Source organism: Ornithorhynchus anatinus, chromosome 5 (assembly GCF_004115215.2).
Source record: "Ornithorhynchus anatinus isolate Pmale09 chromosome 5, mOrnAna1.pri.v4, whole genome shotgun sequence".
NCBI classification, from domain to species: domain Eukaryota; kingdom Metazoa; phylum Chordata; class Mammalia; order Monotremata; family Ornithorhynchidae; genus Ornithorhynchus; species Ornithorhynchus anatinus.
In genome coordinates this window covers 92,486,094-92,511,545 of record NC_041732.1, presented here as the reverse complement: position 1 = coordinate 92,511,545, position 25,452 = coordinate 92,486,094, and the positions used below count along the sequence as shown (strand labels likewise).

The window sequence follows — 25,452 nt, the reverse complement described above, 5'->3', positions numbered from 1 at the left end:
CAAAAATATGTGCAGCAGTCCTCAGAAACCTCTTTCAAAGACTGTGTTCTTGAAACAGTTTCAGAAGAAGAAAAGCTTCGGATTTATACTCAAGGAGGGAGGAATTTAAGTTATAATTGCAATACATACCATTTCAGTCCCATCTTCAGAAGGAAATGGTACACCGAGGCACAGGAGGATCAGTTTGCTAATGCTACAGAATAATAGGATTCTTGGCGTTTGAAGCAGCATTGAAAATGAGTGGGGGGAAAATAAAAAGAAAAGTACCAGACTCTCCTTTCCCAAGATAAGGCAGGTAGTAAAATAAATGGAGCCACCTATGTTTTGTGCTCCATGCATAACCTGTGATTTGTCTATCCTATGGTTCTATTTGCAAAAAAATTCCAAATGTCAGTCATATTTATGGAGTGCTTACTGTGTGCGGAACACTGTATTACGCATTTGGGACATGACAATATAGCAGTATAATGGACACATTCCCTGCCCACAACGAGCTTCCTGTCTAGAGGGGGAGACAGACATGAATATAAATAAATAAATTACAGATATGTGCCTAAGTGCTGTGGGGCTGGGGGTGGGGGACAGGGGAAGAATAAAGGGAGCAAGTCAGGGTAATGCAGAAGGTCAGGGTAACGCAGAAGGGAATGGGAGAAGAAGAAAGGAGGACTTAGGGAAGACCTCTTGGAGGAGATGTACCTTCAGTAAGGCTTCGAAGGGGCTGGGAAGAGTAATTGTCTTTCAGATATGAGGAGGTAGGGCATTCCAGGCCAGAGGCAGAACGTGGGCGAGAGGTCGGCAGTGAGATAGAAGAGATGGAAGTACAGTGAGAAGGCTAGCTTTAGAGGAGCAAAATGTGCAGGCTGGATTGTAGTACTACCTGAGAAGCAGCGTGGTACAGTGGAAAGAGTGCGGGCTTGGGAGTCAGAGTTCATGGGTTCGAATCCCAGCTCCGCCACTTGCGAGCTGTGTGACTTTGGGCAAGTCACTTCACTTCTCTGTGCCTCAGTTACCTCATCTGGAAAATGGGGATTAAAACTGTGAGCCCCACATGGGACAACCTGATTACCTTGTATCCCCCAGTGCTTAGAACAGTGCTTTGCACATAGTAAGCGCTTAACAAATACCACCATTTAGTACTAGGAAATATTTGGCCAGCATCTCCATTCTGCACCTGGGTGGGCCCTGGCAGTGCCTCCTCCCAGCTACAGAGTGAAAAAAAACAGCTCTGAATCCTCTCCACGGGTATCCAGCTTAAACCCTGTAGGTAGACCTTCCAAGTGAGTGCCCTGATAGACAGCAGTAGCCACTGGTAAGCTGCCTATGTGCTTTCTTTATGGCCTCTCCCCACCTCCACGGAACAGGGGAGTGGGAGAGTACAGCCTAGAGATCCAGAAGAGACCAGACCTAACTTTGGGATTGGTGGAGGCTGCACTGCTCATCCTGGTTTATACATGCCTGCCCAGGGTCTTCTCTGTGCTACTCAGCTGCCAGACCTATGATGGGCAACCAGTTCTACCACCACCAATTCCACCTGAAAAGCAAAGGGAAATTCTGGATCATGGCCTAGTGGATAGAGCACAGGCCTGGGAATCAGAAAGACCTGGGTTCCAATCCTGACTGTGCCCCTTGCTGCTTTCTGATCTTGGACAAGTCACTTCACTTCTCTGTGCTTCTGTCAATGTGTCAATCAACCTTGCTTACTATGTGCCAAGCACTGTTCTAAGCACTGGGGTAGATACAAGCTAATCATGTTAGAAACAGTCCTTGTCCCACAAGGGGCTCAACAGTCTTAATCCCCATTTGACATATGAAGTAACTAAGGTACAGGGAAGTTAGTGACTTGTCCAAGGTCACACATCAGACAAGTGGTGGTGCCGGAATTAGACCCCAAGTCCTTACGACCCCCAGGCCTGTGCTCTATCCGGTTGGCCGCTACTTCTCAGCATGGCTTTAGTGAACATAGTGTTCTTGGCCCCCAATCTTGAATCCCGACCAAAACGCTTCTATTTCTTCAGGATGCTCTGAAGGTCTCCTAAAATAAGTTTTCAAGATCTAACTTAAACTTGGACCTAAATCATCTTCTAATGTACCACATGACAGAAAATGCATTCAAATTACTTTTCATGGTTCTAGCCCCAGTGAAACTAAAATTATTTAAAATAGCCTAAATTCTAGTTGGTGAGTTTTTAGCCTAGAAAGCATTTTAGTCTTCAACTTCAAAGAAGTATTCTTCATGAAGTTCCAAGATGTGGAGACCATTGAGGGTCTTTGCCATTTTAACTCATTTTGTAGGTATTGTGAGTTTGATTTTGCTTTCTGCACCACTGCCAAACGTGGTTTTAAGAAAGCAGGATGAGTTAAAAATATGTATTGTCACCTTCTTCCCTTCTGACCAAAATGCCACGTGTTTCCTGCACCTTGGCCTGATTAATTCAGGAAATGAGACTCAGTCCCAAGCTCATAAATAAATCACAGAAGAATCAATTAGCTAAATGTAAAGCATTCAATATTCAACATTGTTCTTCAGAAGCATTTAGGGTCATATATATAATTTGTTAATTTATATTAATGTCTTTCTCCCCCTCCTTGTGAGCAGAAAATGTGTCTCCTAACTCTCGTTGTAGTGTACTTTCCCAAGTGCTTAATACAATACTTTGAACACTGTAAGCACTCAATAAATACCACTGATTGATTGACTGTCAGGGAATGGAAGCAGTGGCTGTGAATAAGACAAATAATCCTTGTACCCTACTATGACTAGGTATTGTAAGTTCCAGCCAGGACAGGAGTGTGCTCCCTTTATTCATTCTATCCTTTTCCATATTTGAACTTAGTGTGAGTGACTGTGTGAAAATATATTTTTTCATATAATGTTGACTTGGGGCAAAGGAAGAGTTTTGACCTAGCAAGATTTTCCCTTGAAGCCTGACAGCTTTAGGGGTAACAAACTACTGCTTCTAGCTACTTCTAACTTTAAATAGTTATACAGTGCTTCTATGCTCCACCCCAGGAAAATTATTTAGCCTACAGACTGTCTTTATAAAATGAAGTAAATGCTGAGCATTTTGAGAAAACATCTCTACAAAGCCAGTGGATAATTTCAACCCTTCAGTTTTCTAAATTACTTCTTAGTTTTTGCTTGGATTTTTGAATATTTTTTTGGTTATTAAGTTAACTCTTTTCCTTTATAGTCTTTGGAAAAAGCATTATTTTCAGAAGCCACTTCTGAGTGTCAAATACCGACATGTCTCAAAACATAATGCTGTACTCGGCTACTGCAAACTAAGATTTTTTCCCAAAGTATTCATTGGTGAAGGCTTTATATGAAAAATTAAAAACAGGACTTTTAAAAATTAATTTCACTTCTGTCTAAGCTTCAAAACTATTACCTTCAAAAGTAATCATTCTTTGTGATTATACAGTACATATCTACCCACTAAAGTCCTTTAGCAATTGTCTTGTCTTCTGCCATCACATCACATCCAACCCATAGCGACTCCATGGACACATCTCTCCCAGAGCACCCCACCTCCATCTACAGCTGTTCTGGTATTTTATCCATAGAGGTTTCCTGGTAAAAATACAAAAGTGGTTTATTTACCATTGCCTTTTCTGCACAGTAAATTTGAGTCTCTGCCCTCGACTCTCTCCATGCCACTGCTGCCCAGCATAGGTGAGTTTTGGCTTGTAGGAGATTGCCGTCCACTCACTAGCCACTGCCCAAGATAGGAATGGAATGGGTAGGCCTCTGCTTAACTCTCCCTCCTGTAGCCAAGACTGGTAGAGGAATGGAAATTCTCCAGCTGCGATCCTGAGAGGAGAAGCAATTGTCTCTGCTTAGAGAAGCAGCGTGGCGCAGTGGAAAGAGCACGGGCTTTGGAGTCAGGGCTCATGAGTTCGAATCCCAGCTCTGCCACTTGTCAGCTGTGTGACTGTGGGCAAGTCACTTAACTTCTCTGTGCCTCAGTTCCCTCATCTGTAAAATGGGGATTAAGACTGTGAGCCCCACGTGGGACAACCTGATTCCCCTGTGTTTACCCCAGCGCTTAGAACAGTGCTCTGCACATAGTAAGCGCTTAACAAATACCAACATTATTACTTACAAAACTGTATTTTGAGTAATCAAAACCATCTTTTAGTGAAAGTTATAAGTAATATAATTCATTCATTCACTCATTAGTATTTATTAAGTACCTACTGTGTGTAAAGCACTAAGCTCTGAGAAGAAATGACATGGGGAGCTGTAGTTTTAATAGCTTTTATTAAGTGCTTACTCTCTACAGAACACTGAACTAAATCACTGGGAAGAGTATTCGAGTGGAAACAAGTCCCAGACCCTATCCCTTGAGGGGGACTCCCAATCTCTGATGGAAGGTGGTGGAAAGGACTGAAGACAATAATCAATCGAGAGAACTCAATCAATCAGTGGTATTTATTGAGCACTTACTGTTTGCTGAGCACTATGATAAGCACTTGGAAGCATACAATATAAAAGACTTGGTAAACCCTTTCCCTACCCATAAGGATCTTACAGTCAAAAGGGGGAGGCAGACATTAATATAATCTGTAATTTATCTATTTGTATTGATGTCTGTCTCCCCCCAGACTGTAAGCTCATTGTGGGCAGGGAATGTGTCTGTTGTATTGTACTCTCCCAAGGGCTTAGTACAATTTTGTCCACACAGTAAGCACTCAGTAAATGTGAATGATTGATTGATATGTACATAAGTGCTGTGGGGCTGAGGGTGGGGTGAATATCGAGTGGGTATTCAAACAGAAGGGAAAGGGAGTTGGAGGAATGAGGGCTTATTCAAGGAATGACTCTTAGAGGAGTTATGATTTTAATAAGGCTTTGAAGATGGGGAGTGTGGGGGTCCAGCTTACATGGAAGCTGTGGGAGTTCCTGGTCAGAGGGAGGCTGTGGGCAAGGGGTCGGTGGCAAGATGCATGAGATTGAGGCAAAGTGAACAACCTGGTGCTAGAGGAGCCAAGTGTGCAGACTGGGCTCTAGAAGGAAATCAGCAAGGAAAGTAGCAGTGGGCAAGCTGATTAAGTGCTTTAAAGCTGATGGTAAGGAGTTTGATGCGGAGGTGGATGGGCAACCGCTGGAGCTTCTTGAGGAGTATGGACAGTGTTGTTTTTTCAATCGATCCAGGTAACAGACTGAAGTATGGACTGAAGTTGGGAGAGACAGGAGGCGTGGAGGTCAGCGAGGAGGTTGATGTGGTAGTCAAGGCATGATAGGGTAAATACTTCGATCAGCGTAGTAGCAGTTTGCCTGGAGAAGAAAAGGCGGATTTTAGCGGTTCTGTAAAGGTAGAACTGACAGGATTTGGTGACAGATTGAATATGTGGGTTGAGTGAGAGGGATGAATAGAAGATAATGTCCAGGTAATGGTTTTGTGAGATGAGGATAGTGGTGTTTTCTACAGTGATGGGAAAGATGAGGCGAAGACAGGGTTTCGGGTGAAACAATAAATATGAAAACAGCATGAAATCAAGACAGATACACAATGCATAAAGTCAAAATAAAAATCAATAGGCAGCTGTGGCTAGAAGAGCAGAATTTCAGGCTACTTGTGTTTCAGAGTCCACAGTATGCCCGGAGCCATGGTGACAATCAGTAGCCTTTCCAAGGTGATATGAGGCCTCATGCTGCAGGTGCTGTTCTAATAATAATTATTATTATTATGATATTTAAGTGCTTACTTTGTGCCAGACTGTACTAAGTGCTGGGGTAGATACAAGCAAATCAGGTTGGACACAGTCCCTGTCCCACATGAGGATCACGGACTCAATCCCCATTTTACAGATGAGGCAACTGAGGCACAGAGAAGTGAAGTGACTTGCCCAAGGTTACATGGCAGACAGTCGGTGGAGTCAGGATTAGAATCCATGACCTTCTGACTCCCGGGCCAGTGCTCTATCCACTACAGTGCAAGGGTGATGGAAGGCAGGATAGATAGGGTCTCCTTGAGAATGTGGAGGGGAGTTGGTGCCAATCCCCAGGGAGGCTGGAACCTAGAGCTCATCTGTATGCAGTGAGGGCGGCCGAGAGCACGCAGGGAGGTGAGGCTGCAGTTCCCAGTTGTTTTGTTCGGCCGTGCCAGCGAAGAGGGACTGGAAAGGCTCAGGGGTGAATTTTCTACATGGCCCAAATGCACAGAGTTCCCAACCTCCGGGGATGGGGCACTGAGGGGACCCAGAGGAGTCAAGCTGCAATTACTGGAAGGTTCACTCAGTCCCTGCCTCCCACGGGACTCACAATCTAAGGAAGGGCAGGGTTGGCAACGGATACAATAGGAAAGATGAAACAATAAAAACATAAAAATCACATAGAGGACAAGGCCAGGGCAATGCAATATGTGTAATGGAGGATTGTGGCTAAAGAATCAGAGTTGTATACCACTCACTACTGAGGCTGTTCTCTACATTTCAGCAAAATGACTGTGGAAAAAGATGTTTCTAGCACCATGGCTAGAAGAGCAAGAGTCAAGAGTACTTTAAAATCAAGGTGGGAAGGGCATTATAAAGAACACTCGGAACTATCTCTGCCTTTTTTTAATGGTATTTGTTAAACGCTTACTATGTGCCAGACACTGTCCTAAATACAAGTTAATCGGGTTGGATGACAAAGTACCTGTCCCACTTAGAGCCCATAGTCTTAATTCCCATTTTACAGATGAGGTAACTGAAGCACAGAAAAAAAGCAGCTTGGTCTAATGGACAGACTACAGCCGGGAAATAGAAGGACCTGGGTTTTAATCGTAATTCTGCCACATGTCTGCTGTGTGACCTCGGGCAAGTCACTTCACTTCTCTGTGCCTCAGTTACCTCATCTGTAAAATGGGGATTAAAGCTGTAAGTCCCATGTGGAACATGGACTGTGACCAGCCTGATTATCTTGTATTTACCCCAGTGTTTAGCACCATGCCTGGTACATAGTAAACACTTAACAAATATCATTAAAAAAAGACTGTGCCTTCCTCCCCCTTAGACTGTGAGCCCTGTATGGGACAGGGAATGTATCAGATCTGATTTTATTTATCACCCAAGTGTTGAACAATTATTATTATAATTATTCTTTACCTTTTGTGAAATGTGGAAACTTTCATCGGGAGTGTCTTGTTGCAGAAGTGCATGGACAGGGGTTTATAGCAGAGGTTATTCCTTAATCACACTTGAAAGCACTATGTAGTCTGCACCTACCTATCTGTGATGGAAGTTGCTTGCTAGGGCCCATGTCACCTGGGAAGACATCTCGGGAAGTTTCACCCTTGCCCCATTTCCTTCTGTAGGAGGTAAATCAGTTAATCAGTGGAATTTGTTGAATGCTTACTGTGTGCAGAGCACTGTAGAAGGCACTTGGGAGAGTGCGTTACAACAGAGTTGGTGGATATGTTCCCCATCCATCTTGGTTTTCTGGTGTCTCATGTCTAGAGGAAACAAGGTTTGAAGTAATGGGGAGACTTAGAGTGAACAGCACAGCCAGGATCTCTAGATTCTAAGTCAGATCAAGGCTGAATTAATTATGAGACATCAATTTAACTTCTTTCAAGCCCAGATACATATGCTTAGGCATAAATTTTAGTGGATTTATTTGAAGAATAACCTGAGAAACAGCATGCCTGAGTGGAAAGAGCACAGGCCTGGGAGTCAGAGGACCTGGGTTTTAATCCTGGCTCTGCCAGTTCCTTGCAGTGTAACCTTGGGCAAGTCAATTAACTTCTCTGTACTTCAGCTTTCTCAGTTGTAAATTAGAGTTTCAATACCTGTTTTACCTCCAATTTAGACTTTGAGCCCCATGTGGGTCAGGGACTACGTCTGATCTGATTAATGTCTATTTACCCCAGCACTTAGAACAGTGTTTGACATATAGTAAGGGCTTAGCAAATACCATAATTATTATTACTATTGTTATCTGGAATACAGACCAATATATTCAGATCACATGTTCAAACCATACTGGGCTTTAGCGTGAAAGCTTAGTATCACATTTGTGAGTATGTTAGATGCCACACAAGGAGAATAATAGTTTGTAATACTTACTAAGCATTTATTACATGCTAAGCATTGGGTTAAATGCACATAAATCAGACCAAATATAGGCCTGTCCCACATGGGCTCACAGTCAAGAAGGAGGAAAAACAGGTATTGGATCCCCATTTTACAGTTGAGGAAAATGAGGCACAGAGAAGTTAAGTGACTTGCCAACGCACAGAGTTTGTGCTGTGTGCAGAGCCAGAATTACAACCCGGGACATAACCACTCCTGTGCTCTTTTCAAGAAGAATCAAAAATTGAAACAGGGAAAGAAGCCCTTTTCGATTTTAGGATAGGATCCAGGGAATATTCCTAGTAACTGAATCTGAAATACATTTTGCCCATTTAAAGCTGTACTTTCAAAATACCTGTTGCCATTTTTCACTAGCAATACAGAAGTCAATCAGTGGTATTGCACACTACTGGGTGAAGAGTATTATACTTAAGCACTTGAGAGAGTACAATTGAATTGGTAGATACGATCCTTGCTCTCAAGAAGCTTATAGTCTAGTCGGGGAGACAGACATTAACATAATGAAACAGCACGGCTTAGTGGAAAGAGCACAGGCTAGGGAGTCAAAGAATGTGTTTTCTAACCCCAGCTCTGACACTTGTCTGTTTTGTGACCTTGGGCAAGCCACTTAACTTCTCTGTGCCTCAGTCACCTCATCCGTAAAATGGGGATTCAAAGTGTGAACCCCACGTTGGACAACCTGATTACCCTCTATCTATCCCAGCACTTAAAACAGTGCTTGGCACATAGTAAATGCTTAACAAATACCATAATCATTATTACTATTATTATTATTATTATTATAAATTACAGGTAAGGGCAGTGGCAGTGTATCATTAATGGTTTTGACAGTATTGATTTTACTTTTTTAGATAGGCTTCCCTCGTGCTAATGCCAGGCACCACAGGTTTGTCTTTCATTGTGAGGCAGCATTACTACAGTTCATTCATTCATATGTATTTATTGAGTACTTTCTGTGTGCAGAGCACTGTCCTAAGAGCTTTAATAATAATAATAATGATGGCATTTGTTAAGCTGTTCCAAGTGCAAGGGTAGATACAAGGTAATCAGGTTGTCTCACGTGGGGCTCACAGTCTTAATCCCCCTTTTACAGCTGAGGTAACTGAGGCACAGAGAAGTTAAGTGACTTGCCCAAAGTCACAAAGCTGACAAGTGGCAGAGGGGGGATTAGAACCCATGACCTCTGACTCCCAAACCCGTGCTCTCTCCACTCAGCCACGCTGCTTACGTAATCCTAAAAGTATAAAGACGTACTCTAAAATCTGTTAACTTGTATTAGGTCACGTATTGTGTCAGTAATATTGCTTTTTTCTCAAGATGATTTTCTAACTTTAATAAAATTGTTCCACCTTGGCAGTATCAGAGGCTGAAGTCAAATGTTTTTCAACTAGAAGGTTTAGCCCTTTACAAGCTTCCCCACAGAGCCCACCTGGTCAACTAATCCAGGACCTAAACAGGACCACCTTGGAGAGGAATGATTAATTGCGGGTTCTTTCAGTCTTAGGTGTTTCTGAGGAAACTACACAAGGAAGGTGCCAGTTGTAATGGTGGCTGACTGCCACACAGAAAGGTTCTGTGTGTCTGAGAGAGAGCACTGTTGAATTCTTGTTTCCATCCTTGTTTAACTGGCCTTTAAATTTAATTACTGGTTTGGAAGGAAAGCGACGTGACCATGTGACCCTTCCTTTATTGGGAGTGAATACACACTCCAGGATGCCCTCTGTAACCTGGGAATTGAGCATTAGTTTCCATTTTTCCGTCAGAATCAAATAGTGACACTTTTTGATACAGAGCCAACAGTGTCCTGAAGTGAAACTTTGAATGGAGGAAAAATTTCAGTTTTACTGTGCCATCCTTAGATTCATTCTTCAGTATTTATAACACTGTTGGAAGAATATCACTGGAGATTTTCTCCACGATTAAATAATCAAAAGCATTTATTGAGCACTTAACTAAGCACTTGGAGAGTACTACAGTAGCAGCAGACACATTCCCTTCCCATAACAAAAGGGTGATTAATTGGATGCAACAGATGACCCTTTACCTGAATAATTTTTATTATTAGTGTAGTTTTATCTACCCATTGACAGGATGTGTTAAAGTTATGCTGTCAGTTATTCTAAGGGGTTTTATAATTTTCTGATTAGAATCAGACACAGAAAACAATCAAAAACCCAGCGAAAAAAAGAATTACAAAGACGTAACACCTGTTCTGTAAATTGAATAGAGAATGTATGTGTGTATACACTCAATACACACACACGTTTCCAGAAAAACCAGCCAGGCAGCTGTCAGGCTGAAGGAGCAGGGGTAATTTGGACTTCTGTCTCTAAAGGTTGATTCTGTCTAGATATCACTCCCCCCCCCCCCCCCCAAATGCCGGTCCATATTTGGGTAAACTGGGAGGAGTGAGGTCATTCTAAATTGAGCCCAATGAACCCGGCTAGACCCAGTTCAGAGAACCTTGGAAAATCTGGACCTGGAACCTATTGACTATTGGGTATTTTACAGCTTTTTAACCCCTCCCCTAGACGTGGACACAAAGAAGACATGAAGTGCAAATCATTCAGTTTAGCTCCTGTGTTAGAAGCCCCTGATCAATCAATCATTCATTCATTCAATCATATTTATTGAGCACTTACTGTGTGCAGAACACTGTATTAAGTGCTGGAAAGTACAGTACAGCAATAGAGACAATCCCTGCCCACAACGACCTCACAGTCTGAGGGGGAGGGGGGAAGACAGACATCAGTACAAGTAAACAGGCATCAATATAAATAAATAAAATTACAGATATATATATATATATATGTGAGTGCTGTGGGGTAGGGAGAAGGGGTTATTGCCTGCTTACTGAGAGTACAGTATAACAGAGTTGGCATATGTGCTCCATGTCTACAAGAAGCTTATAGTCTAGTGGGGAGACAAACATTAATATAAATAAATACATTATGGATATTTATGTAATTGCTGTGGGACTGAGGAAGTGGTGAATAAAGTGTGCAAATCCAAGTGCAAGGGATGAATGTTGTTGGGGAGAGGAGGTTGAAACCTGAGGCTGTGCCTAGCTATTTTGGGGCTTGTTTTCTCCCCATAGATTTGAACTCCCTCTCTCTCTCACATCTACGTGATCCTTTGAAACAGCATAGCATGCATGCACCAAACACACACACACCCCACACCCTCCCCAACCCCACCTTTCACCTTCAGCATCTGATCCTTCCAGTTCTCCCGCCCTGCAGCAAAGTTAGCAAGTTTCTGGGAGCTGGGGGAACAATTGGACAACTTCAAGAAAGGGAATAGAGGTCAAACAGTATGTCTACTCATTTGTAAAGAAATTTGCTTCCTTCTGCACTGAGAGTAATAGACATTTTAATTTAACCAAGGAGTTGCTAAACTACAGTTCAGATCTGGTCTCTCCTAGTAGTATCAGAATGAAGTCGTCTCCAGCTGTCATACCTTTTAAGGGTGCTGTCCATTCATTCTTCACAAATGAAAAGATCAGATCACAAATGCTATTGAATAATTCCCTTGAGCTCAAAAGCAATAGAGGAAAAAGTCATTCTCGGGCTATCCATCCATGACAAGAGTCATATTTGCCACCAACATCCTCAGTGAGTTCAGGTTATAGATATTGACTAAAATCAACTGTTTGGATGAGTTAGTTATTTGAGTTACCTGTTCCAAATCCCATGAAAAACTCATCATTTTCTTTGCCATAAAATCATGTCAAAAGGATCTAATTGAGGTATAAGTAGATTTCATTCTTGTAGTTTGTGAAAGTTAGGTATGGAATAAATCAAAGATTCAATTATTACTATTTTCTCTAGTAGATCTTTGAAGTGATTAAAATGATTTATATCTATTGGCTTTTGATTAAAAAGATATAACATTTAAATGAAATAATAGAATTTAAAATTTAAATAATTTATGCTTATTGTCTTTTAAAATGACACAGTGTTTAAGCATGTCTTATTTGAAACAGATTCCCTATCCAACTTCCCCAAATTTTTAAAATTAGCCAAATACTTTTTTATATTTGTTAGTTTTTTCTTCTAAAAATTGCTCAACTAGTGCTTGCTCTTATTGAAGGATTCATACACATAGATGGCCTAAAATCGGAAATAGATGAAAAGGGGTGTTAACCTGAGTACTTATGGTCATACAAATGTAGCTTTCAACAGCTGAGGTTTTTTAATTGTTTTTTAAAGAACTGTTTAAACGCTTGCATATTTCACAGATTTTTCATCCTGGCTGATCAGTGAAACAGAGTTGATATTAGAAAAGTTAAAAAGAAAATCTTAGAAAAAGCACTGTGTTCATAAGAGTTCAAACCTCAGATCCCTAAAATTGAATGAATTTGGCTAATTGAAAAGAGCAGGGCAGGTCTTTATTATGAAAAGATAAAAGTGTGCCCTAATGGATAAAGCATGGGCCTGGGAGTTAGAAGAATCCAGGTCCAACGTAACTAGCTTGTGTCTATCCCAGTGCTTAGTACAGTGCCTGGCACATAATAAGCACTTAACAAATGCCATTAAAAAAATCAAATTTAGTTCAGTGATCAGTCATCAAATATATGTGACCTAACTATGGTGCTTGGTCAGTGGAAGAGATTGGTGTTAGCCTCAAGTTGTATCTGAAGTTTTTCTTTTGTCTTCATGGTATTAGACTTGGAGCTATGCAAAAACTAGAAAAATTTTTTACACCCAACCTTCTCTCTTCCCTTCCCAACCAGGCCCTAACCTATTTCTATACAAACAACCCACTGTGGTGATAACAGGATATTTTTCTTGTCTTTTAGAGCTGGCTGTATGGAGATGAGGTAGTTTTCTAGATTTAAAATCTCAGCAACTAAGAATAAGCAAATCTTCTTGTGCACATGATGAACAAATCTCCACTTAATTTGTTTAAGGAAGATGAATATATGATGGGCTGTTTAAAGTCCTTCAGAAAATTCCGGAGTGTGTGACTAGTAACTTTTAGCAGATTGTTAACTGTTCTGACCTCTGGAACCCAAGCCAATTCCTGGTTTGTTGGGAAATGATGGCCGTTATTTATCTCAGCGTTTTAAACAATAGTGCATTTAGGCCACATGAAAAGTGATTTTTGTACTTCAAGAAATATATGTGAGAAGTCTTCAGAAACCTATTAATTTGCCTTTGATTCCTTATATGAAAATTATTTAATTCACTTCCATCGCTACGTCAGTCCTAGAGGGGAAACTATTTTTGACAATTTTAAAATGTAGGCGGTAGTCATAGACTAGCAAAAGAGGAACCCAAGTTTGTCTCAGCTTTATAAATACTACATTTTGTAAATCTGGGCAGGTAGGCCAGTACATCTCTGAGGCTTGTTACGGGACTTGCAAATGTAGATGGTTATTTAGAGAATTTTAGGAGTTTGTCCCATTCCTGCAGCTAGTCCAGATAATTAAGGCAAAGATTATATTTTTGCCTATTAGATAATTATCAATCAATTAAGCGTATTTGAGTGCTTACTATGTGCAGAGCACTGGACTAAGAGCTTGGAAGAATACAGTGCCACAGAATTAGCAGACATGTTCCCTGCCCATAGCGAGCTTCCATTCGAGAAGGAGACAGTTATGGAGCTGTCATCCATTTCGCTTTGGCTATGTAAACCAAATATAAGTGCCTTTACAGTAGGTCATTCAGATTTTTCCCAGAAAAGGTAACTGAAACAGTAGTTAACTCTTCCCTAATGCTTTATAAAAATAGAGCTGATATCCTTTGGTTGAGGTTCAGATTTCTCTTAACAACCTCAGAAATTCTCTTTGGGATGTTAAAGACTGCTCTCTTTAATATACTTGGGAGAAAACTGAAACTAGTTCAAATCACAAGACATTCTTCGTGTTGGATTTTTTTCTGTGAGTTATGTTGAATAAAAAATTTTACAGTACTTTCCTCATTTGGGAATCTTTTTTTTCCAAGTCCACTTCATTGCAGATAAAAAACTTAATAAACAAGTTCTTTCCCACCCAATGTACTAATTGCTTATAAAATGACTGTCATTTTATTTAAAAAAAATATTTTTGCCCTAAAGGCCCCTTGTGCTATTTATATGAATTCTAACTCTTTAAATAAATTGTCAGCAAGAGTTTTCGCTGCCTTGGGTGTTGTCTTAAGATAAATGATTCCCTAAAATAAGTACATGCAGATATTCCGAGTCGAAAGGTTTTATGACAGGAGTATAAACAACTATTTTAAATTTAGCCTTAGTATATTGTAATATTAATAGCATCTCATAATCTTAAAAATATGATTAGTAGTACAAATAAATCTTCAATTTAAAGTTATATCTTTCTGCTAAAAGATCTTTGCTAAAGTAACTTTAAAGATATTTACTAGAATGCTCTTGTCGTTTAGGGAATAAAAAAGAGTGATTGTGTATGCATAATTAGTACTACTTCTAAATCCATTTTTTCTACTTAGGTCAGGGAGGCTGAAATCAAGAATATTATCTATAATAATCTTGGCATTTTAGTAAAAAAGAAAAAAAACCACTTAGGCATTCTCTGGAGTGAGTCACTAATTTTGTACCACAAATTTGAAATCCTTTCAAATGATGAAAAATGGAAAATATAGGTTGTCTGGAATTTAGATATCTATATTTAGCAACTTGTGAAATAGGAATGGAGGTGGAAAATGATGCTGTCAGTTCATCTGAAATACATCCACGTGTCACTTTTTTGGTACTGTACATAAGATGAAAGGCAGACTAGGAAGTGACACAAACCGAGTAACTGGCTTTTTTAATGTTTTGGAAAAAAATACAGATTATAAAGTGCCTGGTCTATAGGATAACAGTTGTACTGGGAATTCGAAATTTCTCCTCTTTATTTCTGGATGTATAGAGGGGAGAATATTTATAATGAGTTTTTGTCTTTTAATTTTAAAAGAAGAATTCATTGAAAAGTAGGCTGATTAAACATTGTGGTCCCTTTAAAAAGGTAAATGTATTTTATTTACATTCATTTTTCCATTACTTGCAGAATGAACTTTGTTTTATGCAATCATTTTAACCTTCATTCTCAGGACTTAAAAGCAATTGAGGGAGTTATGAGAAAATGGAATGATTGAAAATATACATTTTTTTTTTAATTTTAAGAAAAATACTTTTAGGGTTTCATCCAGGCTTTATATTGTTTTGCAGTTGTCTGGGATTGGTGTTAATTTGCCTTAGAATATATTCACCCTGTCTTTCTACTTTAAATTGTAGGTTTTCATTTCCTCTTCAATTTTGTTTTTACAGCATAATCAGAGAGCAGGCCCTTTTTTAAAAAAAAACTCTATCAGGAGATTGTGCTGTGCCCATTTGTCCTGATACAGTATTAACTCTGAACATGAAATCTGGACTATATCCACCTCTGGGTTCTGGGTTTGCTGTTCACTTCTCCCATGACAGTGATAGATTTAATAAAAAGAATTAACTCTAGAACTCAGCATTGAGGTGATTTCCAAGTGGGAGTTCAGCATTGTTTAAATAATGGCCTGAGCTGATGATGTCATATTTCAAAAAGATATTCAGTCAAACTAAATGAATGCAAGGTCCTTGCACTTCTGTTATCTGAATTCCAGCACTGGTCTTAATAAGGTAAACCATATTTGGCGCCAGCACATCTTGAGAATGTCTCTATTTTTCAAAATAATTTCTAATTCAATTTGACTATTCTGACACTGAACAATAATAATGTTGCCCTGAAAAGATGTGATTTCTGTTTAAAAGAGGTACATCAGCTTCCACTAATTTTATAATCCTTTCTTTTTTCCACTTCTGACCTTTTTTCTTTCCTGGGAGAGTTCTAGTAGCCTCCTTTCTCATTTTGTTTCTGTACAGTTGAAATTAGACAATAAGGTTTTATTCAGGAACCTTATTTGCCTGGCTCAGTGATTGGTGGTACCAAGATATGGGGATTTTGGTGTAGCTCTGAAGCAATTCAAATAAATTGGTGAAAAAAAGTATCTGCTCACTTGCCACACCTTGATGAAATCCTCTTTAACTTGAGTTTTCCACTCTTTGTAACTATTATTATCACAATTTTTGAGAACACATTAAAGCTCATTATGGGCAGGGAATGTCTCCCCCAGCTCTTACATTGTACTCTCCCAAGCACTTAGTACAGTGGTCTGCACTCACTAAGTGATCAATAAATATGAATGATTGATTAATTACAAATGCACAGAATGTTAGAATCCATTGTCCATGTAATATGAATGGTAATGTTAAAATTCAAAAGTTGTATAAGGTATTATCTTATTTTGCCTTTGGCAGATTTTGGACATGAATCTTTATTTCTTCATCTGCCTTTCCTTTCTCATGAAGAAAAATTAGACGAGTGCTTCATTTCTAACCTTTTTATAGAAAATTTAGAATATATGGTATTGATGCTAAATAATTAAGTAAATACCCCTGAATGAAGAAACAGAGATTTTTGGTTTTCCCCCAGTGATCTCCCTTAACCCTGGGCAATTTATATTCAGTAACATTGTCCACAGCTTTTATGGCACATTGCCTGTGAGCAGAACACTGTACTAGACCAATCAAGGGTATTTATTGAGTGCCTATTATGTGCAGAGCACTGTAGTAAGAGCTTGGGAGAGTACAATATAATAGACACATTCCCTGTCTACAACAAGCTAGATATTTGGGAAATCTCCAACGCCATCCCACATCAGGCACACTGAACTGGCATGGATACACCATGGATCTCATCACACTGAATGTTAATAATAATAATGATAATACAAATGATGGTCTGCCAAGCACTGTAGAATAAGTGCTGGGGTAGATATAATTTAATATGGGTGTGCACAGAATGTTGGATTGCCTCCAGTATTACATACCCATCCTTCATATCGTTCATTATGCTCTGAGTTTCCCTCACATTTTGAAAAGACCTTTTTTGAGGAAATGGAGCACTTTCTTCCCGCAATGCGCATTTGTCTGAATGCAACAGAAAGAGATGTCAGAAAAAGTGGTTTTGAGTTCATTCACTCATTCAGTCGTATTTATTAAGCGCTTACTGTGTGCAAAGCGTTATACTAAGTGCTTGGGAGAGTACAATGTGTGTGTCTGCAGCATCTTTGAGCATGTGAATACGACAGCTCATGGTTGTTCAGGAACATAACCTCTCGTAGTAGAAGTGATTATATCACCAACTTTGAACCTCTTAAGAGTTATGGTATTTAAATATTGGGGTGGATACATGATAATCAGGTAGGACACAATCCCTGTCCCACATGGAGTTCACAATCTAAGGTGGAGGGAGGACCAGTAGTAGCCTGCCTGTATCCCTCCTTTTTCATGTTCCGTAAATTGTAAGCTCCTTGTGGACCGGGAGAGTCTCCCAACTTTGTCCTAATATACTTTCCTTAGTGTTTAGTCCAGTCTCTGCACACAGTAAACTCTCAATAAATACCACCGATGGATTCATCCTTACCCAGACCTCTAGGCTTTGTACACTCTTCAACTGGTGTGCTGCCTCTGGACTCCCTCCCCGTCCTCCCTTCCTAGAAACAAGGCTGCACGTTCTTTCCACTAAACTCAACTTCCTTGCTCTCCATCAGTCTCACACTGCCACGTCCCAGCCCTGGATTAACTCTACAAGCTGGCTTCCTCCACTCCCAAACAATGCAGTTGAGATTTCCTGGTAAAAATCCAAAAGCCAGGCTAACATCTGCCACAATAAATTTACCTTCTCATGAAATGCTCTACTCTTTGATCGGCCAACATCACCATTATACTTCCCTTAAAATCCCTGCTCACTATTTCCAGACCTTAACTCACTTGCGAGTGCCTGCTGTCTCTCCAGGAGATATCAGTGCTTCTACCTTTTTCTCCCTCGCCCCTCTAAAGGATTTTTTTACTATGATTGCCAAACTCATTCATTCAGTAGTATTTAATGCAAAGCACTGTACTAAGCACTTGGAATGTACACTTCGGCAACAGATAGAGACAATCCCTGCTCAATGATGGGCTCACAATCTGTTTTCTTCTCCTAGTAATAATAAAAGTAATTGTGGTATTTGTGAAGTGTTTACTATGTACCAGGCACTGTACTAATTGTTGGGGTGGTTACAAGAACGCTGGGTTGGACACATTCCCTCTCCCATGTGGTGCTCACAGTCTCAATCCCCCTTTGACAGATGAGGTAACTGAGGCCTAGAGAAGTAACGTGCCCAAGATCACACAGTAGACAAGTGGCAATGCTGACATTAGAACTCATGACCTTCTGACTCCCAGACCCATGTTCTATCCACTATGCCAGTATGCCCTAGCACTCACCCTTTGCTCCTCCCACCCATTTTAACTTCACTCTGCCCTTTCTCCTCTCCCATCCCAGTCCTATTGCTCACACCTTTGTCCCTGCATGGAGCTTTCTTCCCCCTCAGATCTACCAAACCACCACCCACAGACCAACCCAGACTACATTTCTCCCCACCTGAAAAGCCACTCCTTCCAAGAGACATTCCTCAACCAATCCCCAACCTCCTGGTATAGACAGTCTGTCAGCCACTTAGCCCTCATGCCTATATCAGTCTATTCATGGTACTCTCATTTTTATCATTTCCTTTTTAGCTTTTGAATGCTTGGAATTTGCATCTGCCTCTTTGCTCCACTAACTATATTATAAGGTTCTCAAGAACAGGAGCATTATCTCTTTCTTCTATTGTATCTTCCTAAACCCCTCTCTTTGCTCAGATGCACTACAAGCACTCAATAAATCTGATGGTGAGGTTGAAGCAAACAACAGGCGCTCAATGAACACGGATGGTGAGGTTGAAGTAAACAATTCTGTACTTTGAGGGATTTTACAATCTAAGGGATTTTACCAAGCCACAGACTTATCTTTATGGTTAACCCCCTGAAAAAATGTGTTGACATTCTTTCAGACTCTGAATAATTGGCTTGTACCATGGCTGAATTAGCATCAGTTCCAACAACAGCACCTGCCATTGAAGATTAGGGTCCAGATTGAAGGTATCAGCAGGTGACTACAGAGTCAGAAATGATACTATGGAAGTCTTTCACCTGGCTACCAAACAGAAGAGTGGGGGAGAAAGTAGAAGAGTTGGAGGGGAGAAGAAAGTAGGAGAGTTGAGGGAAAGAAAAGTAGTTGAGTTGGGGGGAAAGAAAGTAAGAGAGTGGAGGGAGAGTAGAAGAGTGCAGGGGAAAGAAATTGGGAGAGTGAGGGAAAAAGAGAAAAAAGAGAGAGAAAAAGGGAGAACATGCCGGAGTGCTGGTTGGATCATTGGGAAGAGGCCAGTTTTCATGGAAGGCAGGAAGAGATAAGGTTGTCAGCAGGAGTGGGAATGGGGAAAAGTAACAAGAAGTTGGAAGGGTAAAGTATTGTCTTATGAATAGCCTAGTAGGTTCCCCAGATCCACTCTACCCAGTTTTAAAAATAATGAAAGAAGCCCTCAGAATAGGTAAACAAAATGCTGCACCCAGACACTGAAAACTTTGAGCACGATTTGGCCTAATAATTTTTCCATGAGAATATTTTTAACTGATCTGAAAATTTGAGTTTGACACGTTTGGTGTAAATAAGACATCCCTGCAGCTTTCCTCTACAGTATGAGTTTTATAGAGTTTTATAGAGAAGCAACGTGGCTCAGTGGAAAGAGCACGGGCTTGGGAGTCAGAGGTCATGGGTTCGAATCCCAGCTCTGCCACTTGTCAGCTGTGTGACTGTGGGCAGGTCACTTAACTTCTCTGTACCTCAGTTACCTCATCTGTAAAATGGGGATTAAGACTGTGAGCCTCACGTGGGACAACCTGATTACCCTGTATCTACCCCAGGGCTTAGAACAGTGCTCTGCACATAGTAAGCGCTTAACAAATAGCAACATTTTTTTAAAAACTCTCATTACCTCTGGACTGTGACCTCATCTCTAGACTGTGAGCTCGTTGTGGGCAGGGAATGTATTTGATGTTATATTGTACTCTCCCAAATGCTTAGTACAGTGCTTTGCACACAAATGCTCAGTAAATACAATTAATAATAATTAACTGGAGCCCTGGCAGTAGTAGTAAGTACAGTGAGAGTAATAAACCTCTGTAAAGCCAATAATTTTGGAAGGCTAAAGTTAAATTAGGCCTGAATCTATGGGTTAAAAAGTAACTCAGCAAATATTGAAGGTGTTGATTTATTCTGGACTTCACTTTCCCACCATCATACCTTAAAATGGCATCCAAAAGTTACACATAGAACTTATAGTCAAATTCAGCATATTGATTTGTGTGTTTACTGCATCCAAAACCCCTTATCAGGTGCTTGGAAATCCTACAAAAAAAATAATAGGCACAATTCCTGTCCTCAAGTAGTTTACAATTTACTCTAATTTGAGTTAACAATTGAACAAATGTTTAGAAAAATGTGTATGCTGAAGTGACTTATAGGATGTATATCCAGGAAGATTTGGTGGGAGGGGGTGAGTAATGAGTAGAGAAAGGCACTTTTTTGGAGAGTTTTGAAGGAAAAAAGACAGCTTGGCAAGGCTGAGAAGGTGAAGGCATTCCAAGTTCGGGGAATAGCATAAGCATTAGGTTAAGAGTGAGAGTCAGGAGCAAAGAGCAGAGTTATAACTACAGTCAAGAGCAGATAGGAAGCAGGAGCCAGCTGATGGAAGGCCTTGAAGCCTATTAACGTGATTATCTTGTTGAAACAAGTCTGTGCTTCCTGTCTTCCAAACTTCCTCATTCTTAAATACTTACACCCTTATATATCTATTTTATTTCTCTGAAATGAATATTTTTTAGTAGTATTTGACTGTGACGTTCTATTGGAAGTATCTTTAGGGTACTTCAGTATCTTTACTCAGATATCTTTCCCATTCCTGAATAATTGGAACGGGGCTACTGGATTCAGAGAGTTCAGGAACTAAAAGTTGCTTAATACATATTTTCTTCTATTCCAGAAACACAAATGAAATTTCAGTCAACAGGTACATATTGGTTTTCTGAATCTTACTAAAATAAAGGAGTCTTTAAAGGGTGCTCCTGCCCAGAAAGTACTGTACAGTCAGTGCTCCTATAATGTGAGTTGCATTCCTGAAAAACGCCATGTTAGAGGAAATTCCCAATTTAGTACTCACACTGTATCTGACACACATGCATGTGTACAACTCCTTCTCCTGACCCTGGATCACGTTCTGTCCAGACATATGTGCAAGTGGAAGAACTTTCCCAAAGTCACCCCTCCGCCTCTCCCCTCCCCCCAACAACCCCCTCCCCTACTTTCCCATCCTTCCCTGCAGTATCCTCAGAGGAGATCTCCTCCCTCCTCGCAAGTGCCACCCCCTCCACCTGCGCCTCGGACCCCATTCCCTCTCACCTTCTTAAAACCATCGCCCCTGCCCTCCTCCCTTCCTTAACTTCTATTTTTAACCACTCAATCTCCAAGGGCTCCTTCCCCTCTGCCTTCAAACATGCCCACGTCTCCCCCATCCTAAAAAAACCCGCTCTTGACCCCACTTCCCCCTCCAGTTATCGTCCTATCTCCCTACTACCCTTCCTTTCCAAAATCTTAGAACGAGTCGTCTACAATCGATGCCTAGAATTCCTTAACTCCCATTCTCTCCTAGACCCCCTCCAATCTGGCTTCCGTCCCCTCCACTCTACCGAGACTGCTCTCTCTAAGGTCACCCATGACCTCCTTCTTGCCAAATCCAATGGCTCCTACTCCATTCTGATCCTCCTTGACCTCTCTGCTGCCTTTGACACTGTCGACCATCCCCTCCTCCTCCATACCTTATCTCACCTTGGCTTCACGGACTCTGTCCTCTCCTGGTTCTCCTCTTACCTCTCTGGCCGATCATTCTCGGTCTCCTATGCTGGAGCCTCCTCCCCCTCCCATCCTTTAACTGTTGGAGTTCCTCAAGGGTCAGTTCTTGGCCCTCTTCTGTTCTCCATTTACACTCACTCCCTCGGTGAACTCATCCGCTCTCACGGCTTTGACTACCATCTCTACGCAGATGACACGCAGATCTACATCTCCGCCCCTGTCCTCTCCCCCTCCCTTCAGGCTCGCATCTCCTCCTGCCTCCGGGACGTCTCCACCTGGATGTCGGCCCGCCACCTAAAACTCAACATGAGCAAGACTGAGCTCCTCATCTTCCCTCCCAAGCCCGGTCCGCTCCCAGACTTCTCCGTCACCGTGGATGGCACGACCATCCTTCCCGTCCCGCAGGCCCGCGATCTCGGTGTCATCCTTGACTCGTCCCTCTCGTTCACCCCACACATCCTATCCGTTACCAAGACCTGCCGGTTTCACCTCTACAATATCGCCAAGATCCGCCCTTTCCTCTCCACCCAAACGGCTACCTTACTATTACGGGCTCTCGTTATATCCCGGCTAGACTACTGTGTCAGCCTTCTCTCTGACCTCCCTTCCTCCTCTCTCGCCCCGCTCCGGTCTATTCTTCACTCCGCTGCCCGGCTCATCTTCCTGCAGAAACGATCTGGGCATGTCACTCCCCTTCTTAAACAACTCCAGTGGTTGCCTATCGACCTCCGCTCCAAACAAAAACTCCTCACTCTAGGCTTCAAGGCTCTCCATCACCTTGCCCCTTCCTACCTCTCCTCCCTTCTCTCTTTCTACCGCCCACCCCGCACGCTCCGCTCCTCTGCCGCCCACCTCCTCGCCGTCCCTCGGTCTCGCCTATCCCGCCGTCGACCCCTGGGTCACGTCCTCCCGCAGTCCTGGAACGCCCTCCCTCCTCACCTCCGCCAAACTGATTCTCTTTCCCTCTTCAAAACCTTACTTAAAAATCACCTCCTCCAAGAGGCGTTCCCAGACTGAGCTCCTCTTCCCCCTCTACTCCCTCTGCCATCCCCCCTTTACCTCTCCGCAGCTAAAGCCTCATTTTCCCCTTTTCCCTCTGCTCCTCCACCTCTCCCTTCCCATCCCCACAGCACTGTACTCGTCCGCTCAACTGTATATATTTCCGTTACCCTATTTATTTTGTTAATGAATTGTACATCGCCTCGATTCTATTTAGTTGCCATTGTTTTTACGAGATGTTCTTCCCCTTGACGCTGTTTAGTGCCATTGTTCTCGTCTGTCCGTCTCCCCCGATTAGACTGTAAGCCCGTCAAACGGCAGGGACTGTCTCTATCTGTTGCCGACTTGTTCATCCCAAGCGCTTAGTACAGTGCTCTGCACATAGTAAGCGCTCAATAAATACTATTGAATGAACTTTCCCTACTTCTGTCATCACAGTCTCTCCAAAGCATCTAGTGAAATGTGCATTTTGGCTGAACTGACAGTACTTGAAATTTTTTTTCTGAAAGGACAGTTTAGAAATGGCCCAAGATGCTACCTATTGTAGCTCTGAACTAGCAACAGCGTCATTAAGATAAAAATTATACCTCCACTTTTCATTTCCAAAATAAGTTTTCTAAAATAATCTTGTTATGCATTCCTTGACCCGTGTGAACTGAGATTATCAGAGTTCATGTTTCAGTGCTGCTTTTAGTGTATTTGGCAAATACCTAAAGTTCATGTCCCTATGCCACTTAAGCATCGAACAGTTTTGCATGTTTTCTCTTCTCCCATCCCCCTAAACAAAGAAGAAAATTAAAATTATGCAACAAGCGTGGTTTGTCCAGAATTCCTACAGTGGTATTTGCATCTTATCCCAGGCATGTGGCTCATTGTTTGTACCTTGTGATAGAGGAAAAGGATGTCATATGTAGATATGATGTTTGATAACTACTAAATTTAGCCACAGTACTACAGAGGAAGCACTGTTTCCAAAATGAACCACATAAAATAAGCCAAACAAACCAAACGAGAAATTGGAAAGGCCCTCTTCATTCTAAAATAAAAACTTGGGACCGATATCAATTCTTTACTGACCATGGGTGTCCTCAGAGACAAAATGATAGCTCCTAATCACTGGTATACCAATGCACCAAAACAAAAGGGCAGATATTCATTTTGACATTGAGCTGATTTTAGCGTGAGCCTCTGCTTCACCCCTTCTCCCAGAAGACCCTGCTTGAAATATATAGGCGGATCAGTGCTCGTCTGGGATGGGTTACTCGCATCGTTATTATTATTAATCGTATTTATTGAGCGCTTACTGTGTACAAACCACTGTAGTAAGCGCTTAGCACTGCACATCATCCCATTAGCTAGTGCTTCTGTAGAGAGAATTATTACTGCAGCCATTTTCTTCTGTTGGCTTTGTTTTCTGCTACTGGACATCAAAATGGGAGTTGTCTTCTAGACTGTAAACTCATTATGGGCAGGGAATGTGTCTATTAATTCTGTTGTATGGTACTCTCCTAAACACTTAGTAGAGTGCTGTGCACATAGTAAGCATTCAATAGATATGATTGATTGTTGGATTTTTAATATAAAAATCTCAGTTCCTGTTTTCTTGTGACTGCTTTAGTATCAGTAGAGGTATCCAAATGGGATATAATTCAAATTTAGCCAGTAGAAATTTGAATTACAGTAATGGAACCGAATTGGGGGTGGGGAGGGGGGAAGTCGGGGTAAAGCGTGGGTCACTTTGAGGGAATAAACTAATCAACAGTATTTTTTGAGCATTTGTTGTATACCGAGCACTATCTACACTCAGCAGTTACCAGATAGACAAAAATTAAGATTCAGGCCTTGCTCTGTGAGCTACATTGAATGAGGAAAAAAAAAAGCAAATATCCAATAGTTAAAAGACTGGAAGAGAGATACATAGTGAACATAATCAGTCCTGAGCTTTATACTTAACAAGTTATGGGTTTACACTCTTAAATATGATGTGTAAATAGAATCTCTGACCTTGGGGCAAAGTTTCTAGATGGCACAGGCTGGACAGATACAACTCTAATCCATTTTCTCTGTGTAATCCTATCAAAATTCATTGCCCTCAAAAGATTTGAAATGCCATGTTTCTGTGTCTCCCTGCAATATCAAATTGCAACGCAAATTGGATCTTGGAAGCTTGCTGGATACCTGATCCATGTTTCTCTAGGAAGGGTGGTTTGGGGTGTAATGAGAACTGAAGTTGCCCCCTGGTAGTCTGGTGATGATAAAAATAGAGGAAAAGTCTGTTTCTCAGAGTTTTCTCCAGATCATGGCCAGCCAGAGACTACTAAAAGCCGTGCCACTTTGGAGAGAGTCAGATTGGCCTAGGGCTTTTTCCATCAGCAGTCCAGGAGGAATGACCTCTTTTGTCAAAATGTCTTTCCCATTTGCCTCCTCCAAAGCCAAATGATGGCATGTTAGTGTTGTTCTTAGTCTCGACTTGGCCCTAAAACGACCAATTCCCTTTGTCTTTTGTTTTCCCAGGTGCCTGGACCTTTCCTTTGTAAAATACCATTTGGCTTTCCCTTGGCTTTTCCATCATC

The 25,452-nt window shown here is 41.3% G+C and overlaps 1 protein-coding gene across 1 annotated transcript in view; it reads left to right on the top strand.

Annotated features, from left to right (window-relative positions):
* The window catches only part of GNAL (G protein subunit alpha L), a 270,722-nt gene that overhangs the window by 152,799 nt on the left and 92,471 nt on the right, over positions 1 to 25,452 (top strand). The gene's annotated exons all lie outside the window — the stretch shown is intronic.